Source organism: Triticum dicoccoides, chromosome 7A, assembly GCF_002162155.2.
Source record: "Triticum dicoccoides isolate Atlit2015 ecotype Zavitan chromosome 7A, WEW_v2.0, whole genome shotgun sequence".
NCBI classification, from domain to species: Eukaryota; Viridiplantae; Streptophyta; class Magnoliopsida; order Poales; family Poaceae; genus Triticum; species Triticum dicoccoides.
The window spans coordinates 369373219-369392337 of record NC_041392.1 but is presented as its reverse complement, the minus strand read 5'-3'; positions in this window follow the sequence as shown (position 1 = coordinate 369392337).

Genomic DNA, 19119 nt, shown 5'->3' with positions numbered 1-19119 from the left:
GAAGGTGGTAGGTTGTTAGTGCAAATGGTAAAACCAAGGTTGGGCATTGCTGGAGGAGTTTTATTCAAGGCGAACTGTCAAGGGGTTCCCATTATTACCCAACCGCGTAAGGAACGCAAAATCCGGGAACATAACACCGATATGACGGAAACTAGGGCGGCAAGAGTGGAACAAAATACCAGGCATAAGGCTGAGCCTTCCACCCTTTACCAAGTATATAGATGCATTAATTAGATAAGAGATATTGTGATATCCCAACAAGTAAACATGTTCCAACAAGGAACAACATCTCCATGTTCCAACAAGGAACAAACTTCAATCTTCACCTGCAACTAACAACGCTATAAGAAGGGCTGAGCAAAGCGGTAACATAGCCAATCAACGGTTTGCTAGGACCAGGTGGGTTAGAGGCTTGGTTCAACAATATGGGAGGCATGATAAGCAAGTGGTAGGTATCATAGCATAGGCATAGCAAAAGAGCGAGCAACTAGCAAGCAAAGATAGAAGTGATTTCGAGGGTATGGTCATCTTGCCTGAAATCCCGCAAGGAAGAAGAATGAGTCCATGAAGAATACAAGCGGGCGTAGTCGAACGGATCCTCACAACACGACGTTATCGGAACCAACTCGAACAAGTAACACCGGAAAGAAGCAAACAACATAGTAAACAACCAACACATAATCATGGCATGATGCACAATCAAGTATGATGCATGTCCGGTTTAAAGAGGCAGGGCATGGCAAAATGCACAAGCAACCCTACAAATTAAGTGGAGCTCAATATGCAACTAGTTGCATATTGACAAAACACCACGACAAGTTATTTAGTTCGATCTCGTTTATGTACCCAACAATATTAAATGTTGTTAAACATGGCAAGAGGGTGAAGCAAAGTAAAACTACCTATCTAGTCGAGGTTAAATGAGGCCGGAAGCAACGAACAACAATTCCGAAAAAATCCTCATGTGCATATTTTGGTTATGGTACTGTTCTGCCCTAAACATAATTTTAGATTTATTAAACAAGCAAAGTGAGGCCACCATGTTAAACTAGGCATTTTTCTACCCCATTTACATATAAGGTTTATTAAATTTGGAGCTACGGTTATTTAGTTATGAATTAAAGCATTTTAACATGGCATAGGAACAAATTTAAACAAACAGCAATTTAATCATTTTAAACATGGGTGAAAATGACATATTATGAAACTATACACAATTTTAAGCATTTTTCATATATAAAGTTTTTACATGTGATGCACCGTTTGAGAGGAATGAAATGCATGAATTTTAAGGGCTGATCTGCAAAAGTGCAAATCCCTGGAAATGGATAAAATCGCAGCTAAGGAAAAAAATACTACAGGCCAGATTAGATGGATCTGGGCTGCTCACGTTGGGCCTTTGAGGCTGGCTGGGTGAGGAGGCGCTGGGCCTACTGCGCGCTTGTTGCCCAAGAACAAAGAAGGCCGGCTTGGGCGTAGCGGTCAACGCTCGACGACGAGCGGGCTGCAGCAGTCTTCTCATCTCTGCTCGCGCGAAGCAGAGGCGCGGCGAGGCAGGGCTTGAGCGGCTGGACAGCGGGGCGAACTGCGGCAACGGCGAGAGTCTGCTGCAAGGCTCCATGGCCTTCAGGAGGCAGCGGACGAACAAGGCCAAGCGGAGGTCCAGCGCTGTGGCGTGACGGAGGAGGTCGACGGCGGCTGAAGCAGAGGACGCAGGCGGCAGCGCAGGTGCAGGGGCTCGGTGCTGGAATGAGGGAACGACGGAGGCGCGGGAACAGCGGGACTCCAGCGCGGTAGGGAGCTCGGCGGCCTGGGTCGAGCTGGAGGAGTTCGGTCATAGGGCGGGAGCAGAGGGGGGCCGAGGCGGGTCTTGAGCGGCCGGAGGCCGGAAACGGCAGCGCGGCGATGGGATCCTGCAATCCACGGGAGAGAGAGCCATGAGAGGAGGAAGAGAAATAGAATGGGGAGAAGGAAGGAGAGGGAAGCCAGACTCTGGCCTGGATCGGGGCGACGCTGCGAGGGCCAACGACGAGGATAGCGGGGCGGAGCAGTGGCTTGCGGGGGCTCCGAGCAGGCGAAGGAGCGCTCGGGCGCTGATGCTGGAGATCAAGCTCGCTCGATCTGGAAGCCATGGGGAGGAGCTGCGGGAATGGGTGGATCGAGGGAGAGGAGGCTCATGATTGGAGCGATGGGGAAAACGAGGAGAAGGCAGGTGGCTAGGCTGCGCTGGGATCCGAGGACGAATTTTGGAGTGGCGGCGCATGATGGGATGGATGGGACAAGGTGCCTAGAAACTAGGGTTCCCCACAATATATAGCAAGTCGGATAGGTTTAGGGGGGTATAAGGTCCCTCCGATCGTAATCAGACGGACGGGAAAAAATAGCTTAGGTAGCCCAAATAAGAAAAGGAGATATTTTGTAGATGTTTGGGGATGATCCGGATCCAACGGTGACGACGGTCTGGGTCGGGTCCGGGGAAACTTTCGGACGCGCGCGCGAGCAGGGCCGCGGGCTGACGAGAGAGGTTAGGTTGGGCTTGGCGGTAGGCAGTGGACTGTGTAGATGGTCTCGAGCTGAGAGAAGAGAAAAGAGAGAGAGAGAGAGAGAGAGAGAGAGAGAGAGAGAGAGAGAGAGAGGCCCGGCGACTATTTCCGGAGACCGAAAATGTCCGACGTTAGACCGGCTATATTGCCGCTATAGTTATCCGTTGGGGCGTCAAACGGACTCCGAACGCGATGAAACTTGGCAGGCGGACTACTAACAACAAAACAACACCGCACGCCAACTTTCATCCCATTCCGAGAACATTTTCCGGCCACTTATAAAATACTATTCGGACATGCCGCGGGTGCGTGCAAGTGTGGTTGGGCTCAGAACGGACAACAGAGAGAACTTGGAGAACCCGGACGAATGCAAGTTTTGGAAACATGATGATGCAATGCACATGATGACATGATAAGATGCGACACGCAAGCAAAAGACATGGCAACAACAACGAATAACTGGAAGACACCTGGCACATCGGTCTCGGGGCGTCACACCTGGTTTGCTTTCAGTCCAAGAAAGATCATCACGAAGGGTTCATTCTGTTTGGTATTCCTTTTCTGCGAAACACTAAAATAGGCAAAAAACAAAAACTGGCACTGGGCCTCCGGTTAATAGGTTAGTCCCAAAAATAATATAAAGGAGCATATTAAAGTCCATTAAACATCCAAAATAGATAATATAATAGCATGGAACAATAAAAAATTATAGATACGTTGGAGATGTATCACCTAACACTCTTTGGCTCTGGGTGTTTTGGCCTTTGTCCTCACAAGTATCTATCTCTCTCAAATGCTTCGGAGGTGGGTTGCTCTCAAATGACAAAAGCCATGCAGTAACTCTGAGCAGCCGCCAATTTATGGTGTAGGGGGTGGGCTATTATAGCCAGGAGGCAACCCAACCTGATTTGTCGAAAATGACCGTGGGTCACTAAGGAGCTGACACGTGTCTAACAGATAGGTTTCAAACACACGCAACAGCTTGGCTTGGGCTACAAGTAAAGCTAACTCATCCAGCTCTGGATAAGATTTGCTCTCATTATCTTCGCTCGAAGACATAGGATTTGGTTGAGCATCACATCAGTCACTCTGACTTTGTTCACTTGGACCCCACTTAACAGCATGGTGGTTCCTATGACTCAACAAAGAAGAAAATGAAACTACGAAACAACTATGTCTTCACACTCCATAGTCTTCACGCGATGTCTTCTCTCGTCATAGTCTTCAGTGTGAATCTCTTCACCGACCACCATTTTCTTCAATGTCTTCACACACTTTTAGGGGTCATCTCTGGTAGGTAAACCGAATCAATAAGGGACTACTACCTGTGTTATCCTGCAATTCTCACAAACACATTAGTCCCTCAACCAAGTTTGTCGTCACTACTCCAAAACCAACTAGGGGTTGCACTAGATGTACTTACAATCTCCTCCTTTTTGGTGATTGATGACAAACTGGTTGAAGTTTTCAATGGGGATAAAAGTATGTAGGAGTTAAGGATTAAGACATTGTCTTCATAAGTAGCAAAAGGCTCCCCATGAAGATGTGCATATAAGTAGTTTGCTTTTGAATGCAAATGCACATGGCAGGCTTTACTTTGTAGAGATCCTCTTCAACTTATGAAGACAATTCATCATGCATATAAAAAGATAACAAAGATAATGACATGCATAATGAATAATGGACGTATGCGGAATGGCTTCATGCGGGATTTATCATCGCATCACAAAGTGGCAGAAAAAGTAGCAGACGACCATCGAGTTTAAGTGTTACAACTCAGAGAACCAAATGTTTCAAAAGACGAGAGTTGTAAAGACTTAGCAAAAATAATGCAACCACCCATAAAGACCCGCTTGAAGACTATCAACTCATATGCTTCTCCCCCTTTTGTCAATAATTACCAAAAAGGTTTGAAGACATAGAGCATCTACTCGTTCCCATCAGGAGTAGATGAAGGAGCAGGGTCGACATTGGAGATCGGTGGTGCAGACGAGCCTGGTGCAGTGTCAAGATGGAGTGAAGCCATGGTTGGTGAAGTGGCATCGTCTTGTTCGTCGACGACTTTTGCAACAATAGTTGCAGCCGAAGGCGAATGCTCAGAATCTTCAATTGAGGGAGTACGGCACCAGCTTGCATTTTGGGGAGGCCAAGAATCAAACTTCAAGCCCTTAGTGAAGCCATCTTCGCGAAGATCATCTTCAGAGCACAGTAGTGTGAGACTCTTCCAGGACCGCCGACAGGCTTCATGGGCAAAGAATGAGTTCTTGGTGGCCAAGTTTCGGATGTGATTGACATCCACCAAGATACTCTGCATCTGACGCTTGAGCCAGTCATGATGCCTATCCTATTTATGGTGCACGGCCACAAGAAGCTCTCGGTTATTGAGTACACGAGAACCCTTCCGAGGCCTTTGGGCAATTGTACTATCAGTGGCTTAGGTGTTTGCACGATGGGGCATAATGATGCGGAGCATCCCAAGATCATCCCCATGGACCTACCTACGTCTCCCATGACACCACTTGGACCAATGACAAGGGCACGGGCAAAGGCTATCGAAGATAAGGTGAACTCTCTCCTCTCCGAACTACCGCTTTCTATACATGAGACATGGCTACTACCTCAACTGGAAACACTATGCCTGATCAGGTACTTGGAGGAGAGCCACGGAGCAGCTACACCCATCGGACAAGGCGACGAGGACCCCAAGCGCCAAGGTGTAACACCCACAATGGGACTATATCTCCCACGTGTCAGGGCACGACTTAGAGGCATAGCCGCATGGTAGGTTTATCGCAAGAGGGGTAATCTTCACACAATCCCATGTACTGAATAAGAAAGGGATAGAGAGTTGGCTTACAATCGCCACCTCACACAATACATGAATAATCCATACATCATCCAAAATACAATCAAGGTCCGACTATGGAACCAAAATAAAAGAAGATAACCCCAAATGCTAGATCCCCGATCGTCCCAACTGGGCTCCACTGCTGAACAACAGGAAACGAAACAAAACAACGATCAAGATCTTCACCGAGCTCCCACTTGAGCTCGGTTGCGACACCTGCACTGGTATCATCGGCACCTGCAACTGTTTGGAAGAATCTGTGAGTCACGAGGACTCAGAGATCTCACACCCGCGAGATCAAGACTATTTAAGCTTATGGGTAGGAAAGGGTAGTAAGGTGGAGCTCCAGCAAGCACTAAGCAAAATATGGTGGCTAACATACGCAAATGAGAGCGAGAAGAGAAGCAACGCAGCGATCGAGAAGCTAGAAATGATCAAGAAGTGATCCTGAAACTACTCACGCACAAACATAACACAAGAACCATCTTCACTTCCCGGACTCTGCCGAAAAGAGACCATCACGGCTACACACGCGGTTGATGCATTTTAATTACGTTAAGTGTCAAGTTCTCTACAACCGGACATTAACAAATTCCCATGTGCCACATAACCGCGCGCACGGCTTTCGAAAGTTCAAAACCCTGCAGGGGTGTCCCAACTTAGCCCATCACAAGCTCTCACGGTCAATGGAGGATATTCCTTCTCCCAGGAAGACCCGATAAGACTCAGAATCCCGATTACAAGACATTTCGACAATGGTAAAACAAGACCAACAAGACCGCCTGAATGTGCCGACAAATCCCGATAGGAGCTGCACATATCTTGTTCTCAGGGCACACCGGATGGGCAAGACATCGGGTTGGCATAGAACCTGGTTGCCCAGGGGGCGCCGGACATCGCCCAGTTCGGACCAACACTTAGAGAAGCACTAGCCCGGGGGGGTTGAAATAAAGATGACCCTCGGGCTCGCGAAAACCCAAGGGAAAGGTATAGGTTGTTAGGAAAATGTAAAACCAAGGTTGGGCCTTGCTGGAGGAGTTTTATTCAAAGCAAACTGTCAAGGGGTTCCCATAACACCCAACCGCGTTAGGAACGCAAAATCAAGGAACATAACACCGGTATGACGGAAACTAGGGCGGCAAGAGTGGAACAAAACACCAGGCATAAGGCCGAGCCTTCCACCCTTTACCAAGTGTATAGATGCATTAATTAAATAAGAGATATTGTGATATCCCAACATATCCATGTTCCAACATGGAACAAACTTCATCTTCACCTGCAACTAGCAACGCAATAAGAGGGGCTAAGCAAAAGCGGTAACATAGCCAAACAACGGTTTGCTAGGAAGGTGGGTTAGAGGCTTGACATGGCAATACGGGAGGCATGATATAGCAAGTGGTAGGTAGCGCGGCATAGCAATAGAGCGAGCAACTAGCAAGCAAAGATAGAAGTGATTTCGAGGGTATGGTCATCTTGCGTAAGATCCCGCAAGGAAGAAGAACGAGTCCATGAAGAAGACAAACGGACATAGACGAACGAATCCTCACAACTCTGGAACGGAACCGGAGCTAACGAGAGAAGCAACCAGGAAAGAAGCAAGCAACATAGTAAACAACCATCACATAAGCATGGCATGATGCACAACCAAGTATGATGCATGTCCGGTTTAAAGAGGCATGGCATGGCAAAGTGCACAAACAATACTACAAATTAAGTGAAACTCAATATGCAATGAGTTGCATATTGACGGAACACCACACGACTTATTTAGTTCTCTCCCGTTTATGTACTCAACAATATTAAATGTTGGTTAGCATGGAAAGAGGTGAAGCATAAACAAACTATACTATCTAAACAATTTAAATGGGGCCGGATATAACAAACAACAAATTTGGTAAATCCCCATATGCATTTAGCAAATTAATGCAAACAACAATTTAAACCATTTTAAATGTTGTTATGATGATGCGGACGACATGTGCAAGTTTTAAACATTTTTTGTTAAAAGTTGATATGAACATGATATGAAGCACTGTCGCCATGGCGGAAGGAAAAGGGGGCCACGGCAACAAATCCGAAAATTATGCCACGGCAACATATCGGTTCTGGTAGCTCACGGAGATACCGGTGCAAAAGGTAGTGTGGCGGGAGCGGAATAACTAGAGATGGTGGGGTGATCCCGGTTACCGGGTGTCCCACGTATCGGTAACATAGCAAACGAGGAACACGCAAAGAACAACTCGGACGCGGTGCAACCACGAGCATCTCATACATCACATGTCGGCCTAGGGTTCGGGAGGGAGTGGGTCGGCTGGAAGTGAGGCCCAAGAGGCCAGCGGTGGAATTGGGCCTAGGGTTTAGGTGGGCCTAGAGGTGGCTAGCTGCTGCTGGGCCTGAAGGACTGCAGGGAGGGATGGCTGCTGGGAGTCCCAGCTAGGCTGGACTCTCCTCTCCCTCTCCCCTATTTCATTTTCTTTTAATCCTGCCCATAAATAGACAGTCGTCAAAAGGGAAAAGGTCAGGGATGTTGGGGATGAATTTGAAAGAAGTGAGAATATTTCTAGACTCGTGGAATTATGAAGGATTTGAATAAACTTGTTTGGGCATTTTTCAGGAGAGAAAAATAATTCAAGCTTGAATTAGATTCAAACTTGAGCCATTTTTGAATCCCACCAAAACAAGTCCAAAGGATCTGAAATTAGGCAGAGAGGGTGTAGGAATGGTTTAAGATTAATAGGAAAAGAATGAACATTTAACAGAACAAAAATAATGCCACTTGCAATAAGTGGGTGAAATTTGAAAGAAGGAATAAGTGGAATGGTTTGCACTTGGAGAAGGGTCTTGGAGGAAAGATCATGGATGCAAAAATAGTTTAGAAACAAGAGGGATTTATAATGCAAGTTTGTTATGGTTAATTCCAAACTAATGGAATATTTTATATAGCTCCCTAATATTGGTAGGATATGTTATAAAGAGCAATCACCAGGTGAGTCCCCTCGGTTTAAATGGATCGAAGATCCATACGGTTTATTTGGTTGAGTTTTTTTAAAATGGGTTGCAAGATGACATGATGCAATGCAAATGATGCAAGGATGAATGCAATGAACCAAACAAATCACATGACGAATCTCGGAAAAACAAGGAAGGCATCTGGTGCGCCGGTCTTGGGGCGTCACAACACTCCACCACTATGAGAGGATCTCGTCCTGAGATCTAGGATAGCAGCGGAGAGAAACGGAAGAGGTAAAACTAAGTTGCTTCTTTGACAAACGAGTGAAACCAATGAACCTTGAGAGGTTAAACAATTTCGAGAAAAGAATACAATGAAGATGAAAAAATTTGAAAACACTCTGTTAGAAAAGAGGAACAAGGAACATTACTAAAACCTTGTTGGTTGAAAGACATAAGAAAAAGGGTTGCAATGGACAAGAAGTACATGCAAGCACTCCGGTAGAAACGAGATGTACAAGGAACGATAAGGATCAATTATGACAACACTCCGGTTGGAAATGGAAGGTAAAGAATATGAGCTTGGAAAAATGAAAGCACTTGGATGAGACTCCGGTTAGAAGAGGAATGATATCCACAACACTCTGGTTAAACAAGATAGAGAAGGAATACAATTGATATAATTTGGACAGCACTCCGACTGTAAATGGAAAGAATACAACATGAACTTGACAAGATGAGAGGATACTTGATGAGATGAACAACACACTTGGTTGCAGGATGAGATGAGATGAACGTATCATGTTGCAAGATGATACGTTCATATACCACTTGACAAGATGAGATGAACGTATCATGTTGCAAGATTATTTCTACGATGAGTGAGTTTCGTTGTTGGGTTACGGTCTACACTCAACCTGTCGATGGTGTTGATGGGACTCCACACTTGTTTGTTTGTTTCCGCTGTGATTGATGAGGTACATATCAGTTTTATGTTATGTTTACACGTGATTGTACTTTGATATATACATTGATGTACTGTGTGTGCCAGCATACTAATCCAGAGATGGCACAGATACACAGAGGCTTGACCGTCTGAGGTCGGGTCTCTAAGAGATGGTATCATAGCTCATGTTGACTGTAGGACGTGAACCTAGAAATAGGGAAGCCCCTAGAGTACGATATCTCTAAAACTTTATTTTCAAAAGACCCTTACTTCTCATCTTTTCTGATTTTATCAAATAGTCCCTCTTGCCTCAAATAGTTAGAATACACCTCATCCCCTTTTGACCACTCGAAGGATCAACTAAAGCCAGTACAAGAAGGACAAGATATCGGACAAGTGATAACCAAGTAGAGTAAAAAGGATTTCACCATGCATTAGAGGGGTTGAAGCTACGACAGTTGAAGACTCCGAAGACTTGAAGAACTTGAAGAATTATTTGACCTTGAGAAGACCAAACCCCTGTTAAATACTTGTGTTAGATGCAATGATTTGAGAGTTGTCCTTTGTTTGATGTTTTTCCGACAACCACAAAATAAAACCCGTTTTTTTCAAAACTATTGCTTGTATTATGTGTATCTCCCTCTATCTTCTATATCTCATCCCAAAAACCCTTGGACCCAATAGATGATGAATGAAGATGGAGTTGTATTTCTGAGATACTTGACACAGCCGGAGGTAGCACACTGGATACGAAACATGGAAGATCGCATGAAGGAGCACTGTATTGAGGAGAGTATATGGTACCATACACCCTATGACGGATCACACAAGGTGCTGCAAAATGGCGAGAGATACATCAAGCTATACAAGGATGGAATGGAGCCAATGCTTGGGATGAATTCAAGACGATTCTATTGAGGTCTCATCTTATCCAAAAACCATGTGACCCTAAAGAGAAGAAGCCTTGTGCATGCAAGATCTATGGAGAAATAGGACACACCCATGAAGAACACAAGGATGGATGACATCATTGTGAAGGAAATCACCGAGTTGAAGAATGCCCAACTAGGCAGGTTACTTGTTTCCTGTGTGAAGGAGCTACACACTACCCTGGTCAGTGTCACATTTACTCCAAGGTACAAGAAATTACCAAGCAGCAGAAAGAATCCGTGAAAGAAACCCTCAGGGAAAATTCAGAAGAACCTGCAATGAAGGAAGTTATTGAAGACCCTAATGGTGAAGGCCTAAACAGATTTTTTCCCAAACCTGCTACTCATGTGGAGAAGAAGGACATTTTTCAGAGTATTGCACGAAGGAAAGCCAAGAGTATCTCAGAGACTTACCGACAGCAGAAGTGAAGTTTGACCCTTAGAAAATAGAAGCTCTGATCATTACAGAGAAATCTAGGAAGAGAAAACGAAGGCATCCTCAGAACAACCCAATTTCTGCAGAGAAGGACCTGAGTCATATCACTTGTTACAGATGCAAGGATTTAGGTCATTATGCTAGCAAGTTCCCAGCAAGGAAGCCAACAACCCAAGGAGCCAAGATAACCACCAGGAAGCCCCTGGATTTGTCTGAAGTCATTTGTTTACGCTGCAAAGGAGTAGGACATTTTGCTAGAGAATGTTCAGACCGAGGAAAGCTTGAGCAGAGTAGTTGAGAGCTTGATATTGGAATAAAGCATGTAATAAATGTGAAATACACTTTTATTTTTGGGGATGTTGAGTTGAGTTATGAAGTGGAAATTGTAATAGCTCATGAAGCAATAAAAGTTGATGTGGTTCGAATCTCATGTGAAATGTTATGAGTTGTTGTTGATTGTGAGTGGCTCTCTCATTATCTCACCTAGACTTAAACCTTGAACCCATGGACAAGCTGATCCCAAACCTTTTCCCCAAAAAAATCACATTTCACCCAAGGAAATACATACATTACCCTGAGTACCCCTTCTATCTTATACCTTCAGATGACAACCCTTTACGAGTCTTTTCTCAAGGGCCCAGAAACGATTATGACCCTGACTAGTGATTAGGATTACCCAAAGATCCTGAAGGACATGATGAAGCATATTCATCTTGAAGGAGATGCAGTCTACAAGGGTTATCCTTTCATGGAGAATGGAGTTGAGCTTTGGTACGTGGACGTACACCTCCACCGTGCGGTGGGAGTTTGCCCAAAGATCATGCGTCAATACTTTTTCATTTCTCGAGTACCATGAGCAAAATTCTTTGACTCTGTTCACAAAGCTGCTTTGGAAGCCATACGTTAGATTGGAGAAATACTTGAAGTAAGACTCTATCACACTCAAGAATACCTGAGAGAGGTACATGCAGAGATGATGGAGATGAAGCTGATGGCCACCATGATGAAGAAGAAGATCGATGATTTCAAGGATCACATCAAACAATTCCAGTGGGATTGAAGCATCTTCAAGTAGGGCAAATGAATAAAGATGGAAGTAATGCTTGACCATACCAAACTATGTGGATGGCAACATTTGTAATAAAGTACTTTTGGAATTTGAATTTTGAGTAGTGATTAAGGATGTAATACAGGATTTGATATGAAGAGAGTATGAATTATGGATGCACCAGTACATTTTATTTTTCTGGTAATACCCTGTGAGAACACCTGACCAATGGAAAGGAAAATGTATTCCATAGAGTGGAGTTTGTACAAAATGAGTATGAGTTTTATTCCGATATGTCAGTTACCTCAAGAGTATGAAGGAATGAAGTAATATTGGACTTAAAGGAGGTGTAATGTTGGAATATGGAACAATATTAACTCAAAGGATGAGTTAAAGCTGTACCAGCATTGACGTGGGCCCATTACCCACAACCCCACGAATCAATAAGGATCAAGTAGTCCCTGGAAGAAGAAATCTTGGAAGAAGTTGTGATTTGATCAGCAGACGTTTCTTAGGAGGTTACGCAAAACCCATGAGTCGTGAAGAAACGATATATGTTTTGTTCAGCTTGCAGAATCAATGGAATTATCTGAACTAAGTTCGTTGACAAGAGAAATTCTGCAATGCTTGTGAGTATGCCCAACTATTATAATACGTGATTCAATGTCTGCAAATGTAGTAATGGTTCAAGTACGGGATGGATTGGCCCCCATACCGGAGACTTCTATCATGAACTATCACATGTTGATGGAGAATCAGAGAGCCTTTAAAACCTTAGAAGAGTGTCAACACGATAAGCCAAAAACCTTAGAATGGTAGGATGATTGATCCATGTACCAGGCACCCGTTGCTAATCGTAGGATATACAGTGAGATTTAACCCAGACCAATTTCTTGCAAAACCAGAAATTGTTGACCTCCATGAGAATATCGATAGTTGTTTAGTATTGGCGAAAGATCTCTCATCTACGAAGACCCCATCTTGGAAGAACCTTACTAAGATGAAAGGACACAAGAATTGTGTAAAAGAGATTATGACTTTACCAGAAGAGCACCAGTGAAAGAGTTATTCGGAGAATATGAGAAGACCAACACCATCAACCCAAAGGTTGGAGTACATGAGTTTTGTCGGAACCATAGCCATGCTTTTAAGTGTGGTAGCACCCTCGACCTCTCTGATCCATGGATTTGCTGGAAGACCCCCAAACCTAACCTTTTCTTGCTAGCCTCTTTGAATCTCGAGGATGAGATTCATTTTAAGTGTGGTAGGTTTGTAACATCCCAAAATTCTAAATTTTGGAATGTTATATTAAATAAATAGTTTTGATTGTTTGTTTGATTGTTGTGTGAATGATTGAGTGAAATTGAGTGCAATTTGAGACTTTTTGAAAGTTGAATGAGAGGGAGTAAAAGAACTTTCCCAAAAGTGTTTCCATCTGAAATGATTTGAAACCTCATTTGAAAGTAATGCAAACTTCATGCCACTCAAGGACTTTCAAGAGAGGAGATGAAATGACTTCTCCAAAGTTTAAATGAACGAGAGTGGGGAGTTAAACCACTTCTGAAATTCCAGTTGGAATCATTCCCATTTGAATAGTTTCAAATTCCTCTGACCCATTTCAAAATAAAGAGAGGAGCAATATGACACTCCAAACCAGGGGCAAATTTGAAATATATTTGAATGAGGAAAAACAGAAAAGATTTGGAAGTGGTTTGAATTTCAATTTCAAAACCATTTAGGAGTTATTTGACTTTTAATCAAATTATTTTTTATACCAAAACTAAATAAATGGACATAAGGGTAAAATGATTCCCTACAATAGAAAAATGAAAAAAAATAAATTTGAAATCATTTTGGTATTTTAAAAATGAATTTTATTGGGTTTTATTGCAATAGTAGCACTATTTATCTATTTTGAATTTTTTTTGTATTTTATTTGACCTTGAGAAAGTGTCCATCATTTAGGATTTCTTTTTCTGAACATTTTGATATATTATATGCATATATAATATTTCTATTCTGTTTGGTTTGTGACTTTTCCTATTGTGTTTTATTAAAAAACAAACGGCCGAAGCCAACGGACCGCAGCCCACCTACGCGCCAGGCTGGCCCGGCAGTGCGCCCCACACCCGAACCCCAACCGATCGGTCGCCCGCTCCCCCTTGACTCCGCCTGCTGCCACTGACCACTGGGCCCCGCATCTTCTTCCTCTTCCTGCAAGCCACACGCTCGCCTCGAGCAACGCCCGCGCCGCCGTATCCCGGAGATCTTGGGGTCGCGATCCCCCGATTCGCCCTCTACCCCAAGTCTTCACCCCCTATATAAACCCCACCTCCCTCATTTAGTTCCCCCTATCTCCCCTCATCGAAACCCTCTGCCTCGCTCGTAATCTCTCACCGGGGTCCCGCTTCCACCACCGCGCCATTTTTGCCCTCGTCGTCGTTGTAGTCTTCCCCGAGATCCACCGAGACCACCAACGCGCTCCCCTCCCATGACTTCCCCCAACCAGCTCCTTTCTCAATCCAAATACTCACTGGAGCCACCGCTGACGACTACCACCAAAGCCATCACCGCCGTCAGGATCACCTCGCTCGAGTCCGTCATCCCCGAGCTCGCCGTCGACCACCCTCATGCTCGCCATCATCGCCCGCGCCGAACGGAGCTCTCTCTGATGCCGGAGACCCATAGGAGATGCCAGCCACATCAACCTGAGCCGCCACCTCCGAAGCGACCACGCCAGAGCATGCCCACCGTGGATGTAAGTTCCTGGCCGTCCGATCTCCTTTTAACGCATCTGATTAGATCACGCGAAACGTTTGGTTTAGTTTTAGTAAACCGTGTTATTCCTCCGATTTAGATCGAACCGAGACGCCTCAGTTTTTTTCCTGCTAGCCGTCGCCAGGCGTTTTCTTAAGGTTCGGCCGGCTGCCCGTATTGCTAGATCGCCCGCACACCCCGGCCAATCAGAACACGCCACGTGGCCGTAGCCGATCAATAGGCTTTTATTTTTTTCAGTTATGTTTATTTTCAGAGATAGTTTCAATCTTAGATTACTTGTATCTTTTAACTTACTTAATGTTTTTGAGTGATTCTTTTTGCATTGTGTCACAAATTTGATGAAGTTTCTGTTTGTGTACTTAGTTTTCAAATTTGAGTAGTTTAAATTTGTGTTATTTCAAATATTCTTCAAACACTATTTTGGCTCTAGTTTGAATTCTAGAATAGATTTTTGATTGATTCTTTTTGCTACTGTTTTGTTATGGTTTTTTCTATCCAGTGGAATATAGTTATTTATTGTTAGTTTATTTTAAATTAGGGATTTATGCAAAACAGTACTATTTTCTATGTAGTTTTGTTTTGTTTGTAACTTAGTGAGTTTTATTTAGATTTGATTAATCCTTTTTGCAAAATTTTGTTGATTGTAATATACTTCTGTTATACTTCAGTAATAATTTTGGAAATTATTTTTATTAGTTTTGCTAATGTTTAGGATTTCAGTTTAGCGGAGTTAGTATATAGTGTATGTAATAGCTAGTAGGGACAATTGTATTTTTACCCCTAGTTGGTTCCTACCCACGGGTTTTGCCCTTACTTTTCGAGCTTGCTCAGTTTTGCCCTTACTTTTTCTGTCGAGGTCCCTCAAATGTCGTTTGACCGTTTGATCAAAACTTTGAAAATTCATAACTAATTCATATTAACTCAGAAAAATGCAAATAAGATATCAAAATGTTCAGATAAACATTACCTTTATGTGCATATCGTTTGCATTCAGGACAAAAGCGCCCTTTAAACAACCTGAGGTAATTAATGTTATTAACATTATTAAAAATAAAAAGGTATAAACAATTTTTTTCATGAATAAAAATTACATGCAAATGTAGGTGATGTTTTCTGAACATCCAGATATCTTATTTGCATTGTTCTAACGACTTTGACAATTATTTGGAAACTTCATAACAAATTGATATGAACTCAGAAAAATGGAAATAAGATATCAGGATGTTCAGGAAACATCACCAACATTTGCTTGTAATTTTTATTCATGAAAAAATATTGTTTATACCTTTTCATTTTTAATAATGTTAATAACATTAATTACCTCAGGTAGTTTAAATGGTGCTTTTGTCCTGAATGCAAATGATATGCACATAAAGGTAATGTTTATCTGAACATTTTGATATCTTATTTGTATTTTTCTGAGTTCATATGAATTAGTTATGAATTTTTAAAGTTTTGGTCAAACGGTCAAAGGGCATTCGAGGGACCTCGACGGAAAAAGTAAGGGCAAAACTGAGCAAGCTCGAAAAGAAAGGGCAAAACCCATGTGTAGGAACCAACTAGGGGCAAAAATGCAATTGTCCCCTAGCTAGTATTGTAGTTATTTTTGCTAGAAATTATTTTAGATAATTTCTTTCTGTTGTTTTGATGAAAATTTATTTTATTTTTTGTTAAGTAATTTCTTAGATTAATTTAGTGTGGTTATGAAAGTTATTGGTTGATATTATGTGTGTTGGTTTTCCCTAGTTTTTCTTTAAAGTTTTCATTGGATATTTATTTTGGCCTTCTTTGATTTCATTATTGTTTTATTTATCTATTTTATTTAGTTGAGTGTTATTTTGATTGATAGTATTAATTGCTAGGATTGATTGCTTATGTGAATACTACGTTTGATTATATAGATTTCAACGGAGTGACGAATAGTTCTACCAAGTCATTATTCTGAGAGCCTTGTTATCTTCATCAAGTATTACCAGGCAAGTTCACTTTGACCATGCTTTTCATGCCTATGTTTTTATTGAATTCAGTGTCGCCATTCATAATCCCTCCAATAGTTATATTGACTTCTTGTAGTTGAGTAGAATGCATGAGGTAGGAACCCATCGCCCTGTTATCAAGCCCGAGATGCTATATAGTTTTAATGCTATGCTATAGTAGACGGGGTTGGTATGAGTGCTCGGGAGTGGTGTGAGTATCAAGAACTCTATGTCAATGACGACAACTCCATGATGGCATCTGCAAGGACGGCATCTTCAAGGCCAAGACTTCAAGACTCAAGACAAGAAGTGAATATACCTTTGGGTGGAGAATGGTTAAGAAGGGTACATTGGTGCGTCCAGTACTTGGTGATTCTGGAGAAGCACCATGATATCATGCGGAAAGCTCCACCCAGGCTCAAAGAGACGGAAGAATACTTCATGCCAGGAAGATTACCTGTGCAACCGCAAGTCACTATGGGCTCTGGCTTGGTTGACCTTAGTGGTGATTCTGGCTGGGACGGTGCTAGCAGATGTAGAACAACGGTAGGATTGGATGAGCACCGGACAGTGGTGAGAGGAACTCTTCGGGAGACCATGTTTCATTTGTCTTATTCTCAAACACCCTGAAGTGCGAGAACATAAAAAGAGGGATTGAATCTTGCGAGTAAAGTGCACAAACCTCTGCAGAGGGTTAAAACCTAATTGATTAGCATTGTCCCCGGTTACGGACAATTTGAGCCTCTGGACATGGATCTATTTCGGAACTCTCAACACCGGATTGATAACTCAATTGTGGGCAACTTATGATGATTTGGGCTATGAGACATCGGTTGGCGGAACCATGTCATGATAGAAAACTTTGTAGTACAGACTCCTGATATTCCTTTGTTGCAGGGAAAAGAAAACCAGCCTTTATGCAAAAGAAAACTCAGACACAGAGCCACAAATCCATATTGCATATAGAATAGTTTATCATATATTTTCTATTACTGTGATCTTGCCGATACATTCAATGTACTGACCTACACGGCTACAACATATCATGTTGCAGTATTATTTCTACGACGAGTGAGTTTCGTTGTTGGGTTACGGTCTACACTCAACCTGCCGATGGCGTTGATGGGACTCCACACCCGTTTGTTTGTTTTCGTTGTGACTGATGAGGTATATATCAGTTTTACGTTATGTTTACATGTGATTGCACTTTGATATATACATTGATCTACTGTGTGTGCCAGCATACTGATCCAGGGATGGCACAGATACACAGAGGCTTGATCGTCTGAGGTTGGGTCGCTACAGTATGTTGGGAGGCGAAACTATAAGCCCCTATCTTTCTATGTGGTTGAGACGTTTTGCTCATGGGTACGAGGTGAATGCTAGCAATCATAGAAGACGATATGATGGTTGGGTATGTGGACTTGCCTAAAGGCTCCGACACGTGACCCTTCCTGAAAAGATGATGAATTATAGTTGCAAAGTTGACTGAGAACATAGTTTGTTGGTTTCTAATAGAGTTTTCACTTTATACTTCAATTGTGTGATGAACTATTACTTATGCATGAGAAGTATATGATAAAAGTTCTATGTTTAATGTTGTCGTTGTTATAATAATCAACATGATGCTTCTATGCATGTATTTTGTTTTTATCGACACCTCTCTCTCAAAGCATGTGGACATGTTTTTCATTTCGGTTTTCGCTTGAGGACAAGCGAGGTCTAAGCTTGGGGGAGTTGATACGTCCATTTTGCATCATGTTTTCTTATTGTTATTTATAATGTTTTAATCCATAATAATGCCTTTGGAGTAATTCTAATGCCTTTTCTCTCATAATTTGCAAGGAACACACCAGGAGGGAGAATTCCGGCAGCTGGAAATCTGGACCTAGAAAAGCTACATCAGGCCACCTATTCTGCACAACTCCAAATGAGCTGAAACTTCATGGAGATTTTTTATGGATTATTTAAGAAATACTAGAGCCAATAAACACCAAAGGGGGGCCACCAGGTGGGCACAACCCACCTGGGTGCGCCAGGGCCCCCAGGCGCGCCCTGGTGGGTTGTGGCCTCTTCGGCCCACCTCCAGTGCCCATCTTCTGGTATATAAGTCATTTTAACCTAGAAAAAATAAGAGGAGGACTTTCGGAATGAAGCGCCCCCACCTCGAGGCGAAACTTGGGCAGGAGCACTTTTGCCCTCCGGCAGAGCGATTCCACCAGGGGAACTTCTCTCTCGGAGGGGAAATCATCGTCATCATCATCACCAACAACTCTCCCATATTGGGGAGGTCAATCTCCATCAACATCTTCAACATAACCATCTCCTCTCAAACCCTAGTTCATCTCTTGTGTTCAATCTTGTTACAGGAACTATAGATTGGTGCTTGTGGGTGACTAGTAGTGTTGATTACATCTTGTAGTTGATTACTATATGGTTTATTTGGTGGAAGATTATATGTTCAGATCCATTATGCTATTTAATACTCCTCTGATCATGAACATGTTTATCATTTGTGAGTAGTTACTTTTGTTCTTGAGGTCACGGGAGAAATCATGTTGCAAGTAATAATGTGAACTTGATATGTGTTCGATATTTTGATAGTATGTATGTTGTTATTCCCTTAGTGGTGTCATGTGAACGTCGACTACATGACACTTCACCAT